Consider the following 8076-nt stretch of genomic DNA (forward strand, 5'->3'; position numbering starts at 1 on the left):
CCCAGTCAAACTACCCGATTACCAAAGCTGATTACTATTCTCGGATAGAAACAGGGTAGCAGGGGTATTTCGGTCTTTTCACAGGCTACCGAGCTCAGATTGAGCTGAAAATTTACAGGTAATATAAAACATCATTCTCTACAACTTTCATGTTTTGTGCTAAGGCCAATTCGGCCTCTATCCTGGTCAAACAGAAACGGGCAGAATTGAGGAAATGAAACCCTAACTGGAAATTTTTGCATTCAAGTCAGAAATTTTCCACTAAAACATCTCTTTAACTATCACAAGTCATTAATTTAACATAATCAAGAACAAAGGAAGGATGGCTAGACATGATACCTTCAAATATCAAGAAAGGTGATGACTTAGAAATTTTTCTTCCAAAACAACTCCACTAGAAGTTTTAATCCTCCTTAATAAGTAACTTTGATGGAGTAATCTTCACTTTTAATGGTTAGAAATCAAGATTGGAGCAAGGGATTGAATTACAAGATGAAGGATTTCCTCTCTTTTCTCTCCTCAAAATTTCAGCCAACAAGGTGAAAAATGAAGAAACATTTGGTCAAAATGGATGTTTAGTAAAGTTAAGAAAAGTTAGTCAAAGTCCCCATCCAATGGTTTCATGACACTTGTCCCTCTCATTAATGTCATGCCTAACTTTTTTTTGTCTTTCTCACACCTATCCACTTGGTACCTCTAAATATCTCATAACACCCGATAAATTAAACCCAATATCCAAAACTTAACCTAACTGGCCGAAATTTTTCGAATTTTGCGCACTAGTGGGTCCCACGTCCGATATACGCTCTTAATTTCTCAAAAACTAACCGATACTAGAAAAATCATTTAAAAACTATATTTACTCATAAAATTGATCTAGAAAAATTTTCTAATAAAGAAAATGCAGAAAACGTGCAATTAAGAAAAGTACGGGTCCTCACACTCTCTTCCCCTTAAAGAAATTTCGTCCTCGAAATTTTTACCTTCATTTGCCTCAGACGAGTCCGGAACTGTTTGGGTGCCTAACGCAGAAGCTTTTGCTGGCCCACTAGTTCGGTTCCCTCTTTCATTTGTTTGTTTTGTTTTAGCTCCCTCCAGTTGCGGAATACTACCTCCGCGTGACTGTCTCCTTGGACAGTTGCTAACTTGGTGCTCACCACTCCCACAAATCAAGCACTTCCGCCCTTTCCGCCAACAATCGTTCTCGGTATGATTGGCCTTTCCGCAATAGCCACAAGTCAGGTGAGAAGCCATCTTTTGGCTTTCTTGAGAAATTTTCCCAGGTCCGATTTGGCTCCCTTTAGTAGACCTTTTATCTACCGCCCCTATTGTCCATGGTGGGTAGGACAAAAGATTTGTTTTCTGAGTTTTGGAAGGGACTATCGATTCACTTGGTTCCTCACTCATACTACCAGCTACACCTCTTTTCCGTGTTTGGGAGGTTTTTACTTGTGCCTTTGCATTCTCGATTCGTTGAACCTTCTCAAGGGCCTCCGTAAATGTATTCACTTGCGCTGCTGCCAACGCCTCTTGGATATCCAAATTTAGTCCCTGTATAAACCGTCTCACTCTTCTCGGTTCCGTGGCTACTAATTCTGAAGCAAACTTGGATAGTTTGGTAAATTTCGTTTCGTATTCAGCCACACTTAAGGTCCCCTGGCGTAGTCCAATAAATTCGTCCTCTCTCCTTTCTTGAACTAAGGGTGGGAGGTATTTCTCGTTAAATTCTCTTACAAAATTCGCCCACGTCCAGACAATCTGTTCTCTTTCCCACTTTGTTCTAATTACGTTCCACCATGCCCGGACCGGTCCCTCAAATTGAAACACTGCGAAGTTCACCTACCTCTATTCAGTATAATTCAAGGCTGTGAATATATTCACCATGGCCTCTAACCATTGTTCAGCGATGTCCGGATCAGGCCCTCCAGCGAATTTTGGAGGTGCAAACTTCTGAAACCGCTCCAGAGCCTTATCCTCATCCGTCTCAGGGTTCCGGGGTTGATTTACGGGTATTTGACCTTGTTGATCTACTAATCCTGCCAAGATATCCGTCATTTGTTGCATTGCCGTTGCCATTTGGTCTCCGGTTGCAACTCTCGGTCCTTGTTCTTGTTCGGCGGACGTTTCTCTTTCTGCTCTAGGTTCTGGGGTCCGTTTAGTTCCACGGCCTCGACCACGTCCCTGACTACGTCTCCCGTCCATATTTTTTTTCTTTCCCTCTCTTTTTTTTCCAAAAGTGATTTAATGAATAAATACAATAAGGTGACTCAAAAGTAACCAAAATTGAGGCACCAAGTACACAAGTAAACATATATGCACATAGCACTCCACATATCAAGAAAATAGATGATCAATTACACAAGTACGTATCAAGTCAGGCAAATATTCATATGCTCAAGTACACCAATTAACGTCATGTAATAAGAATATATGGACGAATCAAACGAGGAGATGATGTATCGTCCCAGTCTTAGCTAAGGTAACCCCGTCCGGTCCCTCACGTCACTTACTATTCACACCAGATATCCCTTAACCTCTTGTACTCATTCCAGTCGAACAAAGCCTGTTCATGTTCCCACAATACAAGTCTCAAATACTTAGCACTACCTCAACTCTGGAGTACTCGGGTACGAGAATCCGAAATAAGATAATTCACCTCTCGAGCTGGCCAGTCCCAAGAGTAAACCATCTACAATCGGAATTCCTTCCTGACGTACCTATCTATGGTCCTCAGATTCCACAAGAAAATTTAAGGCCAATAATGTTCACAACTCATAGGTTATGCTCGAACGAGCACTTAATCCTTCATACCTATTCATCACTCAGTCCAGGCTCACTCCGCGCAGAGACCACGCGAAGCAGGCTCTGATACCAACTGTGACAGCCCCACTTTCCCCTAAGGCGAACCAAAGGGTTCGGCGGACTGCCTGCTCAGTTCTCGCCGGGACACAGTCGATCACTTCAAGCAACCATAAGAATATCTAACCACGATCCAACTTAAAACAAAACGTATATACAATAATATCTCAAGAAGAAGTACAACCGTCAAATATACAGAGGTTCTCAAATCACCATACAACCAGCCCGTGCCAAGCACTAGGGCGAGAACCATGACAAAAGAAAACCAAGGGCTAGACCCAGCTAGTCTATACCGGCTCTCGTCCTTGCTCACCTTCCCCTGTTAAGGAAAACAAACTAAAGGGGTGAGTTATAAGCTCAGTGAGGTTCCGAACACATAGGCAACAAGAAGTTCAATGCATTCATTACATGTTACCAATAATTCAAATGCAAAAGAAAGCGATAAACACCTTCATTAAAAGGATACGTGCTCACAAGGAGCCATTCGTTCATTCATTCTCCTTTCGTTCCCTTATACGTTCAATCATTTGAAATTGCATTTGTATATAAGTAAAACCCTCATTCATTCATTCGTTCATTCATTCATTCACCAGGCTCCACCAACCTCCACCAACCTACAAGGTAATACTCGAGTATACCAAACGTTCACCCAGGTCCCTAATCGCCCGACCGAGTCCGCTTCTAGCTCGAGACGACCGGTGACAAGGGGCAGTGGCCAGTTCAGCCAAAAGGCTTACATTCATGCACAAATAACATTTCAATCATTGAAATTTTTACAATCATTTAGGCCGAGTGCGATAAAGTACACACTTGCCTAGAAAGCTCGTTTTAACAATCATTGAAAGCATATAACATGTTATCAGTCATTCATACCAGCTATATAATCATGAAACATATCAAACAGGGAACACTCACCTATACACGCAAAATAATGTCCACTTCTCAATCACCAATGAAACCTAAAAGTAAACAAAAAAAACACATTACAATCCATCTAGCATGATTTGGATGAAATCAAGGATTACCTGACTACTCGCGAGTAAACGTATAAAATGACTTTTAAAGTGTCAATAGAGCATTTGGATCCGTGGACGGGAATTACTAGGGTTCATAAACCAACCGTGAAACTAAACTCAAAAAGGTTATGAAATTTCCGACAGAAAACACTTTAACCAACGACAAATCGAAATCCAATAAGGTAAGCTAAGAAGTATTGTTTCCGGAATCGTTTGTGTAGCTCAAAATCAATAGACTATATGCTTTGATAAAAATCATGAAAAGGTGGCAAAACTATCTCACTTTCACTCTTAAAACTTCACTTAAATGTTATTCACTTGTGACCGAGAGAACCCTAGGTCAACCTCTATATTTTGGTAAACAGTAAGTAAACGTTTGGAATTTCAATCCAAAGAGGTATTAGGTTTTGGAATGGTAAAATGATCATTTTATTTGCCAAGCGGAAATATACAGGTTCAAATAGAAATTTAGCCCTCGGCCACCTTTTGAAAGAGCCGGTAACATTTTCAGTAAATACGTCCAATTCGTCACAAAATACATTCGCAAAATCACTTTAACTTGCTCACATTACAAGAAGATAAACGGACGGCATGTCCTTTGTGTTTACCTATTTTCCAGCCATTAATGGCTTCATTATTTTCCTCAAAACAGTCCCAACATCTCATATAGAATAATCTCATGTCCAAAAGCCATTCACTAGGCTTAAAGTCATATAAATACAAAAATAAATACAAAAATCAAGCTAGAAACATTTCCGGATAAAAATAGTTTTTGACACCATTTTGCGGTTTTGGCACCATTGGCGCTACGATTATCGGATAAAGGTGCAAGACACACCGTTTCGAAGCTAACAGATAGGGCTACAATGTTGAAGAAGGCCACTCAGTCTAGTCTGTAGTGCAACTACGTCAAAATTGACATATATGAAACCAGAATCTCACAAACAGGTTGGCTAACCACACAATTGTTAAACAGTAATAATTCAGGCTACCGAAGTCCGATTGAAGTGTATCTTATGGTGTTTCGAAGCTAAAACACAACCCTACATTTCTTATGAAGACCTCCATGGCCAAATCATGCATTTTCATGATCAAAAATGGAAAACTACACAAAAATAGAATTCTGCGCGCGAAACAGGTTTCATGGACAGTCAAGGGTATTTCGGTCCTTTCACATGCTACAGTGGTCGGATCAAGCTGAACTTTTGCAGGATACTATTCTATACCATTGGCTACAACTTTCATGTTTTGGCAAAAATCTAATTCGGTAAGGATCATGGTGAAAAGTCACGGTCAGATTGGGTGAAAAGACAACCCTGTTCGCTGAACTCCTACCTAGACCAGTCTGGGTATTTCCGAATTATCTCAGCATATACAACTCCAATTCAAGTGATTCCAAAGCCATTTGAAAGCTAAGATACAAGGCTATAATTCTTAAGAAGACATCAACAACCAAATCGGTAGTATTCCCAGTCAAACTACCCGATTACCAAAGCTGATTACTATTCTCGGATAGAAACAGGGTAGCAGGGGTATTTCGGTCTTTTCACAGGCTACCGAGCTCAGATTGAGCTGAAAATTTACAGGTAATATAAAACATCATTCTCTACAACTTTCATGTTTTGTGCTAAGGCGAATTCGGCCTCTAACCTGGTCAAACAGAAACGGGCAGAATTGAGGAAATGAAACCCTAACTGGAAATTTTTGCATTCAAGTCAGAAATTTTCCACTAAAACATCTCTTTAACTATCACAAGTCATTAATTTAACATAATCAAGAACAAAGGAAGGATGGCTAGACATGATACCTTCAAATATCAAGAAAGGTGATGACTTAGAAATTTTTCTTCCAAAACAACTCCACTAGAAGTTTTAATCCTCCTTAATAAGTAACTTTGATGGAGTAATCTTCACTTTTAATGGTTAGAAATCAAGATTGGAGCAAGGGATTGAAGTACAAGATGAAGGATTTCCTCTCTTTTCTCTCCTCAAAATTTCAGCCAACAAGGTGAAAAATGAAGAAACATTTGGTCAAAATGGATGTTTAGTAAAGTTAAGAAAAGTTAGTCAAAGTCCCCATCCAATGGTTTCATGACACTTGTCCCTCTCATTAATGTCATGCCTAACTTTTTTTTGTCTTTCTCACACCTATCCACTTGGTACCTCTAAATATCTCATAACACCCGATAAATTAAACCCAATATCCAAAACTTAACCTAACTGGCCGAAATTTTTCGAATTTTGCGCACTAGTGGGTCCCACGTCCGATATACGCTCTTAATTTCTCAAAAACTAACCGATACTAGAAAAATCATTTAAAAACTATATTTACTCATAAAATTGATCTAGAAAAATTTTCTAATAAAGAAAATGCAGAAAACGTGCAATTAAGAAAAGTACGGGTCCTCACACTCTCTTCCCCTTAAAGAAATTTCGTCATCGAAATTTTTACCTTCATTTGCCTCAGACGAGTCCGGAACTGTTTGGGTGCCTAACGCAGAAGCTTTTGCTGGCCCACTAGTTCGGTTCCCTCTTTCATTTGTTTGTTTTGTTTTAGCTCCCTCCAGTTGCGGAATACTACCTCCGCGTGACTGTCTCCTTGGACAGTTGCTAACTTGGTGCTCACCACTCCCACAAATCAAGCACTTCCGCCCTTTCCGCCAACAATCGTTCTCGGTATGATTGGCCTTTCCGCAATAGCCACAAGTCAGGTGAGAAGCCATCTTTTGGCTTTCTTGAGAAATTTCCCCAGATCCGATTTGGCTCCCTTTAGTAGACCTTTTATCTACCGCCCCTATTGTCCATGGTGGGTAGGACAAAAGATTTGTTTTCTGAGTTTTGGAAGGGACTATCGATTCACTTGGTTCCTCACTCATACTACCAGCTACACCTCTTTTCCGTGTTTGGGAGGTTTTTACTTGTGCCTTTGCATTCTCGATTCGTTGAACCTTCTCAAGGGCCTCCGTAAATGTATTCACTTGCGCTGCTGCCAACGCCTGTTGGATATCCAAATTTAGTCCCGTGGCTACTAATTCTGAAGCAAACTTGGATAGTTTGATAAATTTCGTTTCGTATTCAGCCACACTTAAGGTCCCCTGGCGTAGTCCAATAAATTCGTCCTCTCTCCTTTCTTGAACTAAGGGTGGGAGGTATTTCTCGTTAAATTCTCTTACAAAATTCGCCCACGTCCAGACAATCTGTTCTCTTTCCCACTTTGTTCTAATTACGTTCCACCATGCCCGGGCCGGTCCCTCAAATTGAAACACTGCGAAGTTCACCTACCTCTATTTAGTATAATTCAAGGCTGTGAATATATTCACCATGGCCTCTAACCATTGATCAGTGATGTCCGGATCAGGCCCTCCAGCGAATTTTGGAGGTGCAAACTTCTGAAACCGCTCCAGAGCCTTATCCTCACCCGTCTCAGGGTTCCGGGGTTGATTTACGGGTATTTGACCTTGTTGATCTACTAATCCAGCCAAGATATCCGTCATTTGTTGCATTGCCGTTGCCATTTGGTCTCCGGTTGCAACTCTCGGTCCTTGTTCTTGTTCGGCGGACGTTTCTCTTTCTGCTCTAGGTTCTGGGGTCCGTTTAGTTCCACGGCCTCGACCACGTCCCTGACTACGTCTCCCGTCCATATTTTTTTTCTTTCCCTCTCTTTTTTTTCCAAAAGTGATTTAATGAATAAATACAATAAGGTGACTCAAAAGTAACCAAAATTGAGGCACCAAGTACACAAGTAAACATATATGCACATAGCACTCCACATATCAAGAAAATAGATGATCAATTACACAAGTACGTATCAAGTCAGGCAAATATTCATATGCTCAAGTACACCAATTAACGTCATGTAATAAGAATATATGGAAGAATCAAACGAGGAGATGATGTATCGTCCCAGTCTTAGCTAAGGTAACCCCGTCCGGTCCCTCACGTCACTTACTATTCACACCAGATATCCCTTAACCTCTTGTACTCATTCCAGTCGAACAAAGCCTGTTCATGTTCCCACAATACAAGTCTCAAATACTTAGCACTACCTCAACTCTGGAGTACTCGGGTACGAGAATCCGAAATAAGATAATTCACCTCTCGAGCTGGCCAGTCCCAAGAGTAAACCATCTACAATCGAAATTCCTCCCTGACGTACCTATCTATGGTCCTCAGATTCCACAAGAAAATTTAAGGCCAATAAT

The sequence above is a fragment of the Coffea arabica genome, chromosome 10c (assembly GCF_036785885.1).
Source record: "Coffea arabica cultivar ET-39 chromosome 10c, Coffea Arabica ET-39 HiFi, whole genome shotgun sequence".
NCBI classification, from domain to species: domain Eukaryota; kingdom Viridiplantae; phylum Streptophyta; class Magnoliopsida; order Gentianales; family Rubiaceae; genus Coffea; species Coffea arabica.